The sequence below is a fragment of the Ranitomeya imitator genome, chromosome 10 (assembly GCF_032444005.1).
Source record: "Ranitomeya imitator isolate aRanImi1 chromosome 10, aRanImi1.pri, whole genome shotgun sequence".
NCBI lineage: Eukaryota > Metazoa > Chordata > Amphibia > Anura > Dendrobatidae > Ranitomeya > Ranitomeya imitator.
In genome coordinates this window covers 25,874,086-25,894,197 of record NC_091291.1, presented here as the reverse complement: position 1 = coordinate 25,894,197, position 20,112 = coordinate 25,874,086, and positions in this window count along the sequence as shown.

Here is a 20,112-nt window from a genome sequence, read left to right as displayed (position 1 = left end):
TCAAGATTCGGCACCTGCGGCGGTGATTTTCAAGATTCGGCACCCGCGGGGCTGATTTTCGAGATTCGGCACCAGTGGCGGTGATTTTCGAGATTCGGCACCCGCGGGGCTGATTTTCGAGATTCGGCACTCGCGGCGGTGATTTTCGAGATTCGGCAGCCGCGGGGCTGATTTTCGAGATTCGGCACCCGCGGTGGTGCTTTTCGAGATTCAGAACCCGCGGGGCTGATTTTCGAGATTCGGCACCCACGGCGGTGCTTTTTGAGATTCGGCACTCGCAATGGTGATTTTCGAGATTCGGCACCCGCTGGGCTGATTTTCGAAATTCGGCACCCGCGGCACTGATTTTCGACATTCGGCACCCGCGGCACTGATTTTCGAGATTCGGCACCCGCGGTGGTGCTTTTCGAGATTCAGAACCCGCGGGGCTGATTTTCGAGATTCGGCACCCACGGCACTGATTTTCGACATTCGGCACCCGCGGCACTGATTTTCGAGATTCGGCACCCGCGGGGCTGATTTTCGAGATTCGGCACCCGCGGGGCTGATTTTCGAGATTCGGCAGCCGCGGGGCTGATTTTCGAGATTCGGCACCCGCGGTGGTGCTTTTCGAGATTCGGCACCCGCGGGGCTGATTTTCGAGATTCGGCACCCGCGGGGCTGATTTACGAGATTTGGCAGCCGCGGGGCTGATTTTCGAGATTCGGCACCCGCGGTGGTGCTTTTCGAGATTCGGCACCCGCGGGGCTGATTTTCGAGATTCGGCACCCGCGGGGCTGATTTACGAGATTCGGCACCCGCGGGGCTGATTTTCGAGATTCAGCACGCGCGGCAGTGATTTTCGAGATTCAGCACCCGCGGGGCCTATTTTCGAGATTTGGCACCCGCGGTGGTGATTTTCAAGATTGGGCACCCGCGGCACTGATTTTCGAGATTCGGCACCCGCGGCACTGATTTTCGAGATTCGGCACCCGCGGCACTGATTTTCGAGATTCAGCACTTGCGGTGGTGATTTTCGAGATTCGGCACCCGCGGCACTGATTTTCGACATTCGGCACCCGCGGCACTGATTTTCGACATTCGGCACCCGCGGGGCTGATTTTCGAGATTCGGCAGCCGAGGGGCTGATTTTCGACATTCGGCACCCGCGGTGGTGCTTTTCGAGATTCGGCACCCGCGGGGCTGATTTTCGAGATTCGGCACCCGCGGGGCTGATTTTCGTGATTTGGCACCCACGGGGCTGATTTTATAGATTCGTCACCCGCGGGGCTGATTTTATAGATTTGGCACCCGCGGCACTGATTTTCGAGATTCGGCACCCGCGGGGCTGATTTTCTAGATTCGACACCCGCGGCAGTGATTTCCGAGATTCGGCACCCGCTGCACTGATTTTCGAGATTCGGCACCCGCGGCTGTGATTTTCGAGATTCGGCACCCTCTGGGCTGATTTTCGAGATTCGACACTCGCGGGGGTGATTTTTATGATTCGGCACCCGCGGGGCTGATTTTCGAGATTTGGCACCCACGGTGGTGATTTTCAAGATTCGGCACCTGCGGCGGTGATTTTCAAGATTCGGCACCCGCGGGGCTGATTTTCGAGATTCGGCACCAGTGGCGGTTATTTTCGAGATTCGGCACCCGCGGGGCTGATTTTCGAGATTCGGCACTCGCAGCGGTGATTTTCGAGATTCGGCAGCCGCGGGGCTGATTTTCGAGATTCGGCACCCGCGGTGGTGCTTTTCGAGATTCAGAACCCGCGGGGCTGATTTTCGAGATTCGGCACCCACGGCGGTGCTTTTTGAGATTCGGCACTCGCAATGGTGATTTTCGAGATTCGGCACCCGCTGGGCTGATTTTCGAAATTCGGCACCCGCGGCATTGATTTTCGAGATTCAGCACCCACGGGGCTGATTTTCGAGATTTGGCACCCGCGGCACTGATTTTCGAGATTCGGCACCCACGGGGCTGATTTTCGAGATTTGGCACCCGCGGCACTGATTTTCGAGATTCAGCACTTGCGGTGGTGATTTTCGAGATTCGGCACCCGCGGCACTGATTTTCGACATTCGGCACCCGCGGCACTGATTTTCGAGATTCGGCACCTGCGGGGCTGATTTTCGAGATTCGGCAGCCGCGGGGCTGATTTTCGAGATTCGGCACCCGCGGTGGTGCTTTTCGAGATTCGGCACCCGCGGGGCTGATTTTCGAGATTCGGCACCCGCGGGGCTGATTTTCGAGATTTGGCAGCCGCGGGGCTGATTTTCGAGATTCGGCACCCGCGGTGGTGCTTTTCGAGATTCGGCATCCGCGGGGCTGATTTTAGAGATTCGGCACCCACGCGGTGCTTTTTGAGATTCGGCACTCGCAATGGTGATTTTCGAGATTCGGCACCCGCGGGACTGATTTTCGAGATTCGGCACCCGCTGGGCTGATTTTCGAGATTCGGCACCCGCGGCAGTGATTTTCGAGATTTGGCACCCGCGGCACTGATTTTCGAGATTCGGCACCCGCGGGGCTGATTTTCGTGATTTGGCACCCACGGGGCTGATTTTATAGATTCGTCACCCGCGGGGCTGATTTTATAGATTTGGCACCCGCGGCACTGATTTTCGAGATTCGGCACCCGCGGGGCTGATTTTCTAGATTCGACACCCGCGGCAGTGATTTCCAAGATTCGGCACCCGCTGCACTGATTTTCGAGATTCGGCACCCGCGGCTGTGATTTTCGAGATTCGGCACCCTCTGGGCTGATTTTCGAGATTCGGCACCCGCGGTGGTGCTTTTCGAGATTCAGAACCCGCGGGGCTGATTTTCGAGATTCGGCACCCGCTGTGGTGCTTTTCGAGATTCAGAACCCGCGGGGCTGATTTTCGAGATTCGGCACCCACGGCGGTGCTTTTTGAGATTCGGCACCCGCTGGGCTGATTTTCGAAATTCGGCACCCGCGGCATTGATTTTCGAGATTCAGCACCCACGGGGCTGATTTTCGAGATTTGGCACCCGCGGCACTGATTTTCGAGATTCGGCACCCACGGGGCTGATTTTCGAGATTTGGCACCCGCGGCACTGATTTTCGAGATTCGGCACCCGCGGCACTGATTTTCGAGATTCAGCACTTGCGGTGGTGATTTTCGAGATTTGGCACCCGCGGCACTGATTTTCGACATTCGGCACCCGCGGCACTGATTTTCGAGATTCGGCACCCGCGGGGCTGATTTTCGAGATTCGGCACCCGCGGGGCTGATTTTCGAGATTCGGCAGCCGCGGGGCTGATTTTCGAGATTCGGCACCCGCGGTGGTGCTTTTCGAGATTCGGCATCCGCGGGGCTGATTTTCGAGATTCGGCACCCGCGGGGCTGATTTTCGAGATTTGGCAGCCGCGGGGCTGATTTTCGAGATTCGGCACCCGCGGTGGTGCTTTTCGAGATTCGGCATCCGCGGGGCTGATTTTAGAGATTCGGCACCCACGCGGTGCTTTTTGAGATTCGGCACTCGCAATGGTGATTTTCGAGATTCGGCACCCGCGGGACTGATTTTCGAGATTCGGCACCCGCTGGGCTGATTTTCGAGATTCGGCACCCGCGGCAGTGATTTTCGATATTTGTCACCCGCGGCACTGATTTTCGAGATTCGGCACCCGCGGGGCTGATTTTCGTGATTTGGCACCCACGGGGCTGATTTTATAGATTCGTCACCCGCGGGGCTGATTTTATAGATTTGGCACCCGCGGCACTGATTTTCGAGATTCGGCACCCGCGGGGCTGATTTTCTAGATTCGACACCCGCGGCAGTGATTTCCGAGATTCGGCACCCGCTGCACTGATTTTCGAGATTCGGCACCCGCGGCTGTGATTTTCGAGATTCGGCACCCTCTGGGCTGATTTTCGAGATTCGGCACTCGCGGGGGTGATTTTTGAGATTCGGCACCCGCGGGGCTGATTTTCGAGATTTGGCACCCACGGTGGTGATTTTCAAGATTCGGCACCCGCGGCGGTGATTTTCAAGATTCGGCACCAGTGGCGGTGATTTTCGAGATTCAGCACCCGCTGGGCTGATTTTCGAAATTCGGCACCCGCGGCATTGATTTTCGAGATTCAGCACCCACGGCACTGATTTTCGAGATTCGGCACCCACGGGGCTGATTTTTGGGATTTGGCACCCGCGGCAGTGATTTTTGAGATTCGGCACCCGCGGCAGTGATTTTCGAGATTCGGCACCCGCGGCACTGATTTTCGAGATTCGGCACCCGCGGGGCTGATTTTCGAGATTTGGCACCCACGGGGCTGATTTTCGAGATTCTGCACTCGCGGTGGTGATTTTCGAGATTCGGCAGTCGCGGCGGTGATTTTCGAGATTCGGCACCCGCGGGGCTGATTTTCGAGATTCGGCACCTGCGGCAGTGATATTCGAGATTCGGCACCTGTGGGGCAGATTTTCAAGATTCGGCAACGGCGGCTGTGATTTTCGAGATTCGGCACCCGCGGGGCTGATTTTCAAGATTGGGCACCCGCGGGGCTGATTTTTGAGATTCGGCACCCGCGGCACTGATTTTCGAGATTCGGCACCCGCGGCACTGATTTTCGAGATTCAGCACTTGCGGTGGTGATTTTCGACATTCGGCACCCGCGGCACTGATTTTCGACATTCGGCACCCGCTGCTGAGATTTTCGTAATTCCGCACCCTCGGGGCTGATTTTTGAGATTCGGAACTCGCGGGGGTGATTTTCGAGATTCGGCACCCTCGGGGCTGATTTTCGAGATTCGGCACCAGTGGCGGTGATTTTCGAGATTCGGCACCCGCGGGGCTGATTTTCGAGATTCGGCACTCGCGGCGGTGATTTTCGAGATTTGGCAGCCGCAGGGCTGATTTTCAAGATTCGGCACCAGCCGTGGTGCTTTTTGAGATTCGGCACCCGCGGGGCTGATTTTCGAGATTCGGCACTCGCGGCGGTGATTTTCGAGATTCGGCAACCGCTGGGCTGATTTTCGAGATTCGGCAGCCGTGGGGCTGATTTTCGAGATTCGGCACCCACGGCGGTCCTTTTTGAGATTTGGCACTCGCAATGGTGATTTTCGAGATTCGGCACCCGCGGGACTGATTTTCGAGATTCGGCACCCGCTGGGCTGATTTTCGAGATTTGGCACCCGCGGCACTGATTTTCGAGATTCGGCACCCACGGGGCTGATTTTCGAAATTTGGCACCCGCGGCAGTGATTTTTGAGATTCGGCACCCGCTGGCTGATTTTCGAGATTCGGCACCCGCGGGGCTGATTTTCGAGATTTGGCACCCACGGGGCTGATTTTCGAGATTCAGCACTCGCGGTGGTGATTTTCGAGATTCGGCACACGCGGCGGTGATTTTCGAGATTCGGCACCCGCGAAGCTGATTTTCGTGATTCGGCACCCGCGGCGGTGATTTTCGAGATTCGGCACTTGCGGTGGTGATTTTCAAGATTCGCACTCGCGGGGCTGATTTTTGAGATTCGTCACCGGCGGCGGTGATTTTCGAGATTCGGCACCCGCGGGGCTGATTTTCAAGATTCGGCACCCGCGGCGGTGCTTTTCGAGATTCGGCACTTGCGGTGGTGATTTTCAAGAATCGGCACCCTCGGGGCTGATTTTCGAGATTCGGCACCAGTGGCGGTGATTTTCGAGATTCGGCACCCGCGGGGCTGATTTTCGAGATTCGGCACTCGCGGCGGTGATTTTCGAGATTCGGCACCCGCTGGGCTGATTTTCGAGATTCGGCAGCCGTGGGGCTGATTTTCGAGATTCGGCACCCACGGCGGTCCTTTTTGAGATTTGGCACTCGCAATGGTGATTTTCGAGATTCGGCACCCGCGGGACTGATTTTCGAGATTCGGCACCCGCTGGGCTGATTTTCGAGATTTGGCACCCGCGGCACTGATTTTCGAGATTCGGCACCCACGGGGCTGATTTTCGAAATTTGGCACTCGCGGCAGTGATTTTTGAGATTCGGCACCCGCTGGCTGATTTTCGAGATTCAGCACCCGCGGGGCTGATTTTCGAGATTTGGCACCCACGGGGCTGATTTTCGAGATTCAGCACTCGCGGTGGTGATTTTCGAGATTCGGCACACGCGGCGGTGATTTTCGAGATTCGGCACCCGAGAAGCTGATTTTCGTGATTCGGCACCCGCGGCGGTGATTTTCGAGATTCGGCACTCGCGGGGCTGATTTTTGAGATTCGTCACCGGCGGCAGTGATTTTCGAGATTCAGCACCCGCAGGGCTGATTTTCGAGATTCGGCACCCGCGGCGGTGGTTTTCGAGATTCGGCACTTGCGGTGGTGATTTTCGAGATTCGGCACCCGCGGCACTGATTTTCGACATTCGGCACCCGCGGCACTGATTTTTGAGATTCGGCACCCCCGGGGCTGATTTTCGAGATTTGGCACGCGCGGCAGTGATTTTCGAGATTCAGCACCCACGGAGCCTATTTTCGAGATTTGGCACCCGCGAGGCTGATTTTCGAGATTCGGCACCCGCGGCGGTGATTTTCGAGATTCGGCACTCGCGGGGCTGATTTTTGAGATTCGTCACCGGCGGCGGTGATTTTCGAGACTCGGCACCCGCGGGGCTGATTTTCAAGATTCGGCACTCGCGGGGCTGATTTTTGAGATTCGTCACCGGCGGCGGTGATTTTCGAGATTCGGCACCCGCGGGGCTGATTTTCAAGATTCGGCACCCGCGGCTGTGCTTTTCGAGATTCGGCACTTGCGGTGGTGATTTTCAAGATTCGGCACTCGCGGGGCTGATTTTTGAGATTCGTCACCGGCGGCGGTGATTTTCGAGATTCGGCACCCGCGGGGCTGATTTTCAAGATTCGGCACCCGCGGCGGTGCTTTTCGAGATTCGGCACTTGCGGTGGTGATTTTCAAGATTCGGCACTCGCGGGGCTGATTTTTGAGATTCGTCACCGGCGGCGGTGATTTTCGAGATTCGGCACCCGCGGCACTGATTTTCGAGATTCGTCACCCGCGGGGCTGATTTTCAAGATTCGGCACCCGCGGCGGTGCTTTTCGAGATTCGGCACTTGTGGTGGTGATTTTCGAGATTCGGCACTCGCGGCACTGATTTTCGACATTCGGCACCCGCGGCACTGATTTTCGAGATTCGGCACCCGCGGGGCTGATTTTCGAGATTCAGCACCCGCGGGGCCTATTTTCGAGATTTGGCACCCGCGGTGGCGATTTTCAAGATTGGGCACCCGCGGGGCTGATTTTCGAGATTCGGCGCCCGCGGCACTGATTTTCGAGATTCGGCACCCGCGGCACTAATTTTCGAGATTCAGCACTTGCGGTGGTGATTTTCGAGATTCGGCACCCGCGGAACTGATTTTCGACATTCGGCACCCGCGGGGCTGATTTTCGAGATTCGGCACCCGCGGGGCTGATTTTCGAGAATCGGCAGCCGCGGGGCTGATTTTCGAGATTCGGCACCCGCGGTGGTGCTTTTTGAGATTCGGCACCCGCGGGGCTGATTTTCGAGATTCAGCACCTGCGGCACTGATTTTCGAGATTCGGCACCCGCGGGGCTGATTTTCGTGATTTGGCACCCACGGGGCTGATTTTATAGATTCGTCACCCGCGGGGCTGATTTTATAGATTTGGCACCCGCGGCACTGATTTTCGAGATTCGGCACCCGCGGGGCTGATTTTCGTGATTTGGCACCCACGGGGCTGATTTTATAGATTCGTCACCCGCGGGGCTGATTTTTTAGATTTGGCACCCGCGGCACTGATTTTCGAGATTCGGCACCCGCGGGGCTGATTTTCTATATTCGACACCCGCGGCAGTGATTTCCGAGATTCGGCACCCGCTGCACTGATTTTCGAGATTCGGCACCCGCGGCTGTGATTTTCGAGATTCGGCACCCTCTGGGCTGATTTTCGAGATTCGGCACTCGCGGGGGTGATTTTTGAGATTCGGCACCCGCGGGGCTGATTTTCGAGATTCGGCACCAGTTGCGGTGATTTTCGAGATTCGGCACCCTTGGGGCTGATTTTCGAGATTTGGCATTCGCGGCGGTGATTTTCGAGATTCGGCACCCGCGAAGCTGATTTTCGTGATTCGGCACCCGCGGCGGTGATTTTCGAGATTCGGCACTCGCGGGGCTGATTTTTGAGATTCGTCACCGGCGGCGGTGATTTTCGAGATTCGGCACCCGCGGGGCTGATTTTCGAGATTCGGCACCCGCGGCACTGATTTTCGACATTCGGCACCCGCGGCACTGATTTTCGAGATTCGGCACCCGTGGGGCTGATTTTCGAGATTTGGCACGCGCGGCAGTGATTTTCGAGATCCAGCACCCACGGAGCCTATTTTTGAGATTTGGCACCCGCGAGGCTGATTTTCGAGATTCGGCACCCGCGGCGGTGATTTTCGAGATTCGGCACTCGCGGGGCTGATTTTTGAGATTCGTCACCGGTGGCGGTGATTTTCGAGATTCGGCACCCGCGGGGCTGATTTTCGAGATTCGGCACCCGCGGGGCTGATTTTCAAGATTCGGCACCCGCGGCGGTGCTTTTCGAGATTCGGCACTTGCGGTGGTGATTTTCAAGATTCGGCACTCGCGGGGCTGATTTTTGAGATTCGTCACCGGCGGCGGTGATTTTCGAGATTCGGCACCCGCGGCACTGATTTTCGAGATTCGGCACCCGCGGCACTGATTTTCGAGATTCGGCACCCGCGGGGCTGAGTTTCGAGATTCAGCGCGCGCGGCAGTGATTTTCGAGATTCAGCACCCGCAGGGCCTATTTTCGAGATTTGGCACCCGCGGTGGCGATTTTCAAGATTGGGCACCCGCGGGGCTGATTTTCGAGATTCGGCACCCGCGGCACTGATTTTCGAGATTCGGCACCCGCGGCACTGATTTTCGAGATTCAGCACTTGCGGTGGTGATTTTCGAGATTCGGCACCCGCGGAACTGATTTTTGACATTCGGCACCCGCGGGGCTGATTTTCGAGATTCGGCACCCGCGGGGCTGATTTTCGAGAATCGGCAGCCGCGGGGCTGATTTTCGAGATTAGGCACCCGCGGTGGTGCTTTTCGAGATTCGGCACCCGCGGAGCTGATTGTAGAGATTCGGCACCCGCGGGGCTGATTTTCGAGATTCGGCACCCGCGGTGGTGCTTTTCGAGATTCGGCACCCGCGGGGCTGATTTTAGAGATTCGGCACCCACGCGGTGCTTTTTGAGATTCGGCACTCGCAATGGTGATTTTCGAGATTCGGCACCCGCGGGACTGATTTCCGAGATTCGGCACCCGCTGGGCTGATTTTCGAGATTCGCACCCGCGGCAGTGATTTTTGAGATTTGGCACCCGCGGCACTGATTTTCGAGATTCGGCACCTGCGGGGCTGATTTTCGTGATTTGGCACCCACGGGGCTGATTTTCGAGATTTGGCACTCGCGGTGGTGATTTTCGAGACTCGGCACTCGCGGGGCTGATTTTTGAGATTCGGCACCGGCGGCGGTGATTTTCGAGATTCGGCACCCGCGGGGCTGATTTTTGAGATTCGGCACCCGCGGTACTGATTTTCGAGATTCGGCACCCGCAGGGCTGATTTTCAAGATTCGGCACCCGCGGCAGTGCTTTTCGAGATTCGGCACTTGCGGTGGTGATTTTCGAGATTCGGCACCCGCGGGGCTGATTTTCGTGATTTGGCACCCACGGGGCTGATTTTCGAGATTTGGCACTCGCGGTGGTGATTTTCGAGATTCGGCACCCGCGGCGGTGATTTTCGAGATTCGGCACTCGCGGGGCTGATTTTTGAGATTTGTCACCGGCGGCGGTGATTTTCGAGATTCGGCACTCGCGGGGCTGATTTTTGAGATTTGTCACCGGCGGCGGTGATTTTCGAGATTCGGCACCCGCGGGGCTGATTTTCGAGATTCGGCACCCGCGGTACTGATTTTCGAGATTCGGCACCCGCGGTACTGATTTTCGAGATTCGGCACCCGCGGTACTGATTTTCAAGATTCGGCACCCGCGGCAGTGCTTTTCGAGATTCGGCACTTGCTGTGGTGATTTTCGAGATTAAGCACCCGCGGCACTGATTTTCGACATTCGGCACCAGCGGGGCTGATTTTCGAGATTCGGCACGCGCGGCAGTGATTTTCGAGATTCAGCACCAGCGGGGCCTATTTTCGAGATTTGGCACCCGCGAGGCTGATTTTCGAGATTCGGCACCCGCGGCGGTGATTTTCGAGATTCGGCACTCGCGGGGCTGATTTTTGAGATTCGTCACCGGTGGCGGTGATTTTCGAGATTCGGCACCCGCGGGGCTGATTTTCGAGATTCGGCACCCGCGGGGCTGATTTTCAAGATTCGGCACCCGCGGCGGTGCTTTTCGAGATTCGGCACTTGCGGTGGTGATTTTCAAGATTCGGCACTCGCGGGGCTGATTTTTGAGATTCGTCACCGGCGGCGGTGATTTTCGAGATTCGGCACCCGCGGCACTGATTTTCGAGATTCGGCACCCGCGGCACTGATTTTCGAGATTCGGCACCCGCGGGGCTGAGTTTCGAGATTCAGCGCGCGCGGCAGTGATTTTCGAGATTCAGCACCCGCAGGGCCTATTTTCGAGATTTGGCACCCGCGGTGGCGATTTTCAAGATTGGGCACCCGCGGGGCTGATTTTCGAGATTCGGCACCCGCGGCACTGATTTTCGAGATTCGGCACCCGCGGCACTGATTTTCGAGATTCAGCACTTGCGGTGGTGATTTTCGAGATTCGGCACCCGCGGAACTGATTTTTGACATTCGGCACCCGCGGGGCTGATTTTCGAGATTCGGCACCCGCGGGGCTGATTTTCGAGAATCGGCAGCCGCGGGGCTGATTTTCGAGATTAGGCACCCGCGGTGGTGCTTTTCGAGATTCGGCACCCGCGGAGCTGATTGTAGAGATTCGGCACCCGCGGGGCTGATTTTCGAGATTCGGCACCCGCGGTGGTGCTTTTCGAGATTCGGCACCCGCGGGGCTGATTTTAGAGATTCGGCACCCACGCGGTGCTTTTTGAGATTCGGCACTCGCAATGGTGATTTTCGAGATTCGGCACCCGCGGGACTGATTTCCGAGATTCGGCACCCGCTGGGCTGATTTTCGAGATTCGCACCCGCGGCAGTGATTTTTGAGATTTGGCACCCGCGGCACTGATTTTCGAGATTCGGCACCTGCGGGGCTGATTTTCGTGATTTGGCACCCACGGGGCTGATTTTCGAGATTTGGCACTCGCGGTGGTGATTTTCGAGACTCGGCACTCGCGGGGCTGATTTTTGAGATTCGGCACCGGCGGCGGTGATTTTCGAGATTCGGCACCCGCGGGGCTGATTTTTGAGATTCGGCACCCGCGGTACTGATTTTCGAGATTCGGCACCCGCAGGGCTGATTTTCAAGATTCGGCACCCGCGGCAGTGCTTTTCGAGATTCGGCACTTGCGGTGGTGATTTTCGAGATTCGGCACCCGCGGGGCTGATTTTCGTGATTTGGCACCCACGGGGCTGATTTTCGAGATTTGGCACTCGCGGTGGTGATTTTCGAGATTCGGCACCCGCGGCGGTGATTTTCGAGATTCGGCACTCGCGGGGCTGATTTTTGAGATTTGTCACCGGCGGCGGTGATTTTCGAGATTCGGCACTCGCGGGGCTGATTTTTGAGATTTGTCACCGGCGGCGGTGATTTTCGAGATTCGGCACCCGCGGGGCTGATTTTCGAGATTCGGCACCCGCGGTACTGATTTTCGAGATTCGGCACCCGCGGTACTGATTTTCGAGATTCGGCACCCGCGGTACTGATTTTCAAGATTCGGCACCCGCGGCAGTGCTTTTCGAGATTCGGCACTTGCTGTGGTGATTTTCGAGATTAAGCACCCGCGGCACTGATTTTCGACATTCGGCACCAGCGGGGCTGATTTTCGAGATTCGGCACGCGCGGCAGTGATTTTCGAGATTCAGCACCAGCGGGGCCTATTTTCGAGATTTGGCACCCGCGGTGGTGATTTTCAAGATTGGGCACCCGCGGGGCTGATTTTCGAGATTCGGCACCCGTGGCACTGATTTTCGAGATTCGGCACCCGCGGCACTGATTTTCGAGATTCTTCACCGGCAGGGCTGATTTTCGAGATTTGGCACCCGCGGCGGTGACTTTTTATATTCGGCACCCGCGAGCTGATTTTCGAGATTCGGCACCCGCGGCACTGATTTTCGAGATTCGGCACCCGCGGGGCTGATTTTCAAGATTCGGAACCCGCGGTCTGATTTTCGAGATTCGGCAGCCGTGGGGCTGATTTTTGAGATTCGGCACCCACGGCGGTGCTATTCGAGATTCGGCACTCGCGGTGGTGATTTTCGAGATTCGGCACCCGCGGCGGTGATTTTCAAGATTTGGCACTCGCGGGGCTGATTTTCGAGATTCGGCACCCGCGGGGCTGATTTTCGAGATTCGGCACCCGTGGCAGTGATTTTCGAGATTCGGCACACGCGGCACTGATTTTCGAGATTTGGCCCCCGCGGGGCTGATTTTCGAGATTCGGCACCTGCGGGGCTGATTTTCGAGATTCGGCACCCGCGGCACTGATTTTCGAGATTCGGCACCCGCGGGGCTGATTTTCGAGATTCGGCACCCGCGGGGCTGATTTTCGAGATTCTGCACCCGCGGCAGTGATTTTCGAGATTCGGCACCCGCGAGGCTGATTTACGAGATTTGGCACCCACGGCAGTGATTTTCGAGATTCGGCACCCGCGGCAGTGATTTTTGAGATTCGGCACCCGCGGCGGTGATTTTCGAGATTCGGCACTCGCGGGGCTGATTTTTGAGATTTGTCACCGGCGGCGGTGATTTTCGAGATTCGGCACCCGCGGGGCTGATTTTCGAGATTCGGCACCCGCGGTACTGATTTTCGAGATTCGGCACCCGCGGTACTGATTTTCGAGATTCGGCACCCGCGGTACTGATTTTCAAGATTCGGCACCCGCGGCAGTGCTTTTCGAGATTCGGCACTTGCTGTGGTGATTTTCGAGATTAAGCACCCGCGGCACTGATTTTCGACATTCGGCACCAGCGGGGCTAATTTTCGAGATTCGGCACGCGCGGCAGTGATTTTCGAGATTCAGCACCAGCGGGGCCTATTTTCGAGATTTGGCACCCGCGGTGGTGATTTTCAAGATTGGGCACCCGCGGGGCTGATTTTCGAGATTCGGCACCCGCGGCACTGATTTTCGAGATTCGGCACCCGCGGCACTGATTTTCGAGATTCTTCACCGGCAGGGCTGATTTTCGAGATTTGGCACCCGCGGCGGTGACTTTTTATATTCGGCACCCGCGAGCTGATTTTCGAGATTCGGCACCCGCGGCACTGATTTTCGAGATTCGGCACCCGCGGGGCTGATTTTCAAGATTCGGAACCCGCGGTCTGATTTTCGAGATTCGGCAGCCGTGGGGCTGATTTTTGAGATTCGGCACCCACGGCGGTGCTATTCGAGATTCGGCACTCGCGGTGGTGATTTTCGAGATTCGGCACTCGCGGGGCTGATTTTTGAGATTTGTCACCGGCGGCGGTGATTTTCGAGATTCGGCACCCGCGGGGCTGATTTTCGAGATTCGGCACCCGCGGTACTGATTTTCGAGATTCGGCACCCGCGGTACTGATTTTCGAGATTCGGCACCCGCGGTACTGATTTTCAAGATTCGGCACCCGCGGCACTGATTTTCGAGATTCGGCACCCACGGGGCTGATTTTCGAAATTTGGCACTCGCGGCAGTGATTTTTGAGATTCGGCACCCGCTGGCTGATTTTCGAGATTCAGCACCCGCGGGGCTGATTTTCGAGATTTGGCACCCACGGGGCTGATTTTCGAGATTCAGCACTCGCGGTGGTGATTTTCGAGATTCGGCACACGCGGCGGTGATTTTCGAGATTCGGCACCCGAGAAGCTGATTTTCGTGATTCGGCACCCGCGGCGGTGATTTTCGAGATTCGGCACTCGCGGGGCTGATTTTTGAGATTCGTCACCGGCGGCAGTGATTTTCGAGATTCAGCACCCGCAGGGCTGATTTTCGAGATTCGGCACCCGCGGCGGTGGTTTTCGAGATTCGGCACTTGCGGTGGTGATTTTCGAGATTCGGCACCCGCGGCACTGATTTTCGACATTCGGCACCCGCGGCACTGATTTTTGAGATTCGGCACCCCCGGGGCTGATTTTCGAGATTTGGCACGCGCGGCAGTGATTTTCGAGATTCAGCACCCACGGAGCCTATTTTCGAGATTTGGCACCCGCGAGGCTGATTTTCGAGATTCGGCACCCGCGGCGGTGATTTTCGAGATTCGGCACTCGCGGGGCTGATTTTTGAGATTCGTCACCGGCGGCGGTGATTTTCGAGACTCGGCACCCGCGGGGCTGATTTTCAAGATTCGGCACTCGCGGGGCTGATTTTTGAGATTCGTCACCGGCGGCGGTGATTTTCGAGATTCGGCACCCGCGGGGCTGATTTTCAAGATTCGGCACCCGCGGCTGTGCTTTTCGAGATTCGGCACTTGCGGTGGTGATTTTCAAGATTCGGCACTCGCGGGGCTGATTTTTGAGATTCGTCACCGGCGGCGGTGATTTTCGAGATTCGGCACCCGCGGGGCTGATTTTCAAGATTCGGCACCCGCGGCGGTGCTTTTCGAGATTCGGCACTTGCGGTGGTGATTTTCAAGATTCGGCACTCGCGGGGCTGATTTTTGAGATTCGTCACCGGCGGCGGTGATTTTCGAGATTCGGCACCCGCGGCACTGATTTTCGAGATTCGTCACCCGCGGGGCTGATTTTCAAGATTCGGCACCCGCGGCGGTGCTTTTCGAGATTCGGCACTTGTGGTGGTGATTTTCGAGATTCGGCACTCGCGGCACTGATTTTCGACATTCGGCACCCGCGGCACTGATTTTCGAGATTCGGCACCCGCGGGGCTGATTTTCGAGATTCAGCACCCGCGGGGCCTATTTTCGAGATTTGGCACCCGCGGTGGCGATTTTCAAGATTGGGCACCCGCGGGGCTGATTTTCGAGATTCGGCGCCCGCGGCACTGATTTTCGAGATTCGGCACCCGCGGCACTAATTTTCGAGATTCAGCACTTGCGGTGGTGATTTTCGAGATTCGGCACCCGCGGAACTGATTTTCGACATTCGGCACCCGCGGGGCTGATTTTCGAGATTCGGCACCCGCGGGGCTGATTTTCGAGAATCGGCAGCCGCGGGGCTGATTTTCGAGATTCGGCACCCGCGGTGGTGCTTTTTGAGATTCGGCACCCGCGGGGCTGATTTTCGAGATTCGGCACCTGCGGCACTGATTTTCGAGATTCGGCACCCGCGGGGCTGATTTTCGTGATTTGGCACCCACGGGGCTGATTTTATAGATTCGTCACCCGCGGGGCTGATTTTATAGATTTGGCACCCGCGGCACTGATTTTCGAGATTCGGCACCCGCGGGGCTGATTTTCGTGATTTGGCACCCACGGGGCTGATTTTATAGATTCGTCACCCGCGGGGCTGATTTTTTAGATTTGGCACCCGCGGCACTGATTTTCGAGATTCGGCACCCGCGGGGCTGATTTTCTATATTCGACACCCGCGGCAGTGATTTCCGAGATTCGGCACCCGCTGCACTGATTTTCGAGATTCGGCACCCGCGGCTGTGATTTTCGAGATTCGGCACCCTCTGGGCTGATTTTCGAGATTCGGCACTCGCGGGGGTGATTTTTGAGATTCGGCACCCGCGGGGCTGATTTTCGAGATTCGGCACCAGTTGCGGTGATTTTCGAGATTCGGCACCCTTGGGGCTGATTTTCGAGATTTGGCATTCGCGGCGGTGATTTTCGAGATTCGGCACCCGCGAAGCTGATTTTCGTGATTCGGCACCCGCGGCGGTGATTTTCGAGATTCGGCACTCGCGGGGCTGATTTTTGAGATTCGTCACCGGCGGCGGTGATTTTCGAGATTCGGCACCCGCGGGGCTGATTTTCGAGATTCGGCACCCGCGGCACAGATTTTCGACATTCGGCACCCGCGGCACTGATTTTCGAGATTCGGCACCCGTGGGGCTGATTTTCGAGATTTGGCACGCGCGGCAGTGATTTTCGAGATCCAGCACCCACGGAGCCTATTTTCGAGATTTGGCACCCGCGAGGCTGATTTTCGAGATTCGGCACCCGCGGCGGTGATTTTCGAGATTCGGCACTCGCGGGGCTGATTTTTGAGATTCGTCACCGGTGGCGGTGATTTTCGAGATTCGGCACCCGCGGGGCTGATTTTCGAGATTCGGCACCCGCGGGGCTGATTTTCAAGATTCGGCACCCGCGGCGGTGCTTTTCGAGATTCGGCACTTGCGGTGGTGATTTTCAAGATTCGGCACTCGCGGGGCTGATTTTTGAGATTCGTCACCGGCGGCGGTGATTTTCGAGATTCGGCACCCGCGGCACTGATTTTCGAGATTCGGCACCCGCGGCACTGATTTTCGAGATTCGGCACCCGCGGGGCTGAGTTTCGAGATTCAGCGCGCGCGGCAGTGATTTTCGAGATTCAGCACCCGCAGGGCCTATTTTCGAGATTTGGCACCCGCGGTGGCGATTTTCAAGATTGGGCACCCGCGGGGCTGATTTTCGAGATTCGGCACCCGCGGCACTGATTTTCGAGATTCGGCACCCGCGGCACTGATTTTCGAGATTCAGCACTTGCGGTGGTGATTTTCGAGATTCGGCACCCGCGGAACTGATTTTCGACATTCGGCACCCGCGGGGCTGATTTTCGAGATTCGGCACCCGCGGGGCTGATTTTCGAGAATCGGCAGCCGCGGGGCTGATTTTCGAGATTAGGCACCCGCGGTGGTGCTTTTCGAGATTCGGCACCCGCGGAGCTGATTTTAGAGATTCGGCACCCGCGGGGCTGATTTTCGAGATTCGGCACCCGCGGTGGTGCTTTTCGAGATTCGGCACCCGCGGGGCTGATTTTAGAGATTCGGCACCCACGCGGTGCTTTTTGAGATTCGGCACTCGCAATGGTGATTTTCGAGATTCGGCACCCGCGGGACTGATTTCCGAGATTCGGCACCCGCTGGGCTGATTTTCGAGATTCGCACCCGCGGCAGTGATTTTTGAGATTTGGCACCCGCGGCACTGATTTTCGAGATTCGGCACCTGCGGGGCTGATTTTCGTGATTTGGCACCCACGGGGCTGATTTTCGAGATTTGGCACTCGCGGTGGTGATTTTCGAGACTCGGCACTCGCGGGGCTGATTTTTGAGATTCGGCACCGGCGGCGGTGATTTTCGAGATTCGGCACCCGCGGGGCTGATTTTTGAGATTCGGCAACCTCGGTACTGATTTTCGAGATTCGGCACCCGCAGGGCTGATTTTCAAGATTCGGCACCCGCGGCAGTGCTTTTCGAGATTCGGCACTTGCGGTGGTGATTTTCGAGATTCGGCACCCGCGGGGCTGATTTTCGTGATTTGGCACCCACGGGGCTGATTTTCGAGATTTGGCACTCGCGGTGGTGATTTTCGAGATTCGGCACCCGCGGCGGTGATTTTCGAGATTCGGCACTCGCGGGGCTGATTTTTGAGATTTGTCACCGGCGGCGGTGATTTTCGAGATTCGGCACTCGCGGGGCTGATTTTTGAGATTTGTCACCGGCGGCGGTGATTTTCGAGATTCGGCACCCGCGGGGCTGATTTTCGAGATTCGGCACCCGCGGTACTGATTTTCGAGATTCGGCACCCGCGGTACTGATTTTCGAGATTCGGCACCCGCGGTACTGATTTTCAAGATTCGGCACCCGCGGCAGTGCTTTTCGAGATTCGGCACTTGCTGTGGTGATTTTCGAGATTAAGCACCCGCGGCACTGATTTTCGACATTCGGCACCAGCGGGGCTGATTTTCGAGATTCGGCACGCGCGGCAGTGATTTTCGAGATTCAGCACCAGCGGGGCCTATTTTCGAGATTTGGCACCCGCGGTGGTGATTTTCAAGATTGGGCACCCGCGGGGCTGATTTTCGAGATTCGGCACCCGTGGCACTGATTTTCGAGATTCGGCACCCGCGGCACTGATTTTCGAGATTCTTCACCGGCAGGGCTGATTTTCGAGATTTGGCACCCGCGGCGGTGACTTTTTATATTCGGCACCCGCGAGCTGATTTTCGAGATTCGGCACCCGCGGCACTGATTTTCGAGATTCGGCACCCGCGGGGCTGATTTTCAAGATTCGGAACCCGCGGTCTGATTTTCGAGATTCGGCAGCCGTGGGGCTGATTTTTGAGATTCGGCACCCACGGCGGTGCTATTCGAGATTCGGCACTCGCGGTGGTGATTTTCGAGATTCGGCACCCGCGGCGGTGATTTTCGAGATTTGGCACTCGCGGGGCTGATTTTCGAGATTCGGCACCCGCGGGGCTGATTTTCGAGATTCGGCACCCGTGGCAGTGATTTTCGAGATTCGGCACACGCGGCACTGATTTTCGAGATTTGGCCCCCGCGGGGCTGATTTTCGAGATTCGGCACCTGCGGGGCTGATTTTCGAGATTCGGCACCCGCGGCACTGATTTTCGAGATTCGGCACCCGCGGGGCTGATTTTCGAGATTCGGCACCCGCGGGGCTGATTTTCGAGATTCGGCACCCGCGGCAGTGATTTTCGAGATTCGGCACCCGCGGGGCTGATTTTTGAGATTCGGCAACCTCGGTACTGATTTTCGAGATTCGGCACCCGCAGGGCTGATTTTCAAGATTCGGCACCCGCGGCAGTGCTTTTCGAGATTCGGCACTTGCGGTGGTGATTTTCGAGATTCGGCACCCGCGGGGCTGATTTTCGTGATTTGGCACCCACGGGGCTGATTTTCGAGATTTGGCACTCGCGGTGGTGATTTTCGAGATTCGGCACCCGCGGCGGTGATTTTCGAGATTCGGCACTCGCGGGGCTGATTTTTGAGATTCGGCACCCACGGGGCTGATTTTCGAGATTTGGCACTCGCGGTGGTGATTTTCGAGATTCGGCACCCGCGGCGGTGATTTTCGAGATTCGGCACCCGCAGGGCTGATTTTCAAGATTCGGCACCCGCGGCAGTGCTTTTCGAGATTCGGCACTTGCGGTGGTGATTTTCGAGATTCGGCACCCGCGGGGCTGATTTTCGTGATTTGGCACCCACGGGGCTGATTTTCGAGATTTGGCACTCGCGGTGGTGATTTTCGAGATTCGGCACCCGCGGCGGTGATTTTCGAGATTCGGCACTCGCGGGGCTGATTTTTGAGATTTGTCACCGGCGGCGGTGATTTTCGAGATTCGGCACTCGCGGGGCTGATTTTTGAGATTTGTCACCGGCGGCGGTGATTTTCGAGATTCGGCACCCGCGGGGCTGATTTTCGAGATTCGGCACCCGCGGTACTGATTTTCGAGATTCGGCACCCGCGGTACTGATTTTCGAGATTCGGCACCCGCGGTACTGATTTTCAAGATTCGGCACCCGCGGCAGTGCTTTTCGAGATTCGGCACTTGCTGTGGTGATTTTCGAGATTAAGCACCCGCGGCACTGATTTTCGACATTCGGCACCAGCGGGGCTGATTTTCGAGATTCGGCACGCGCGGCAGTGATTTTCGAGATTCAGCACCAGCGGGGCCTATTTTCGAGATTTGGCACCCGCGGTGGTGATTTTCAAGATTGGGCACCCGCGGGGCTGATTTTCGAGATTCGGCACCCGTGGCACTGATTTTCGAGATTCGGCACCCGTGGCACTGATTTTCGAGATTCTTCACCGGCAGGGCTGATTTTCGAGATTTGGCACCCGCGGCGGTGACTTTTTATATTCGGCACCCGCGAGCTGATTTTCGAGATTCGGCACCCGCGGCACTGATTTTCGAGATTCGGCACCCGCGGGGCTGATTTTCAAGATTCGGAACCCGCGGTCTGATTTTCGAGATTCGGCAGCCGTGGGGCTGATTTTTGAGATTCGGCACCCACGGCGGTGCTATTCGAGATTCGGCACTCGCGGTGGTGATTTTCGAGATTCGGCACCCGCGGCGGTGATTTTCGAGATTTGGCACTCGCGGGGCTGATTTTCGAGA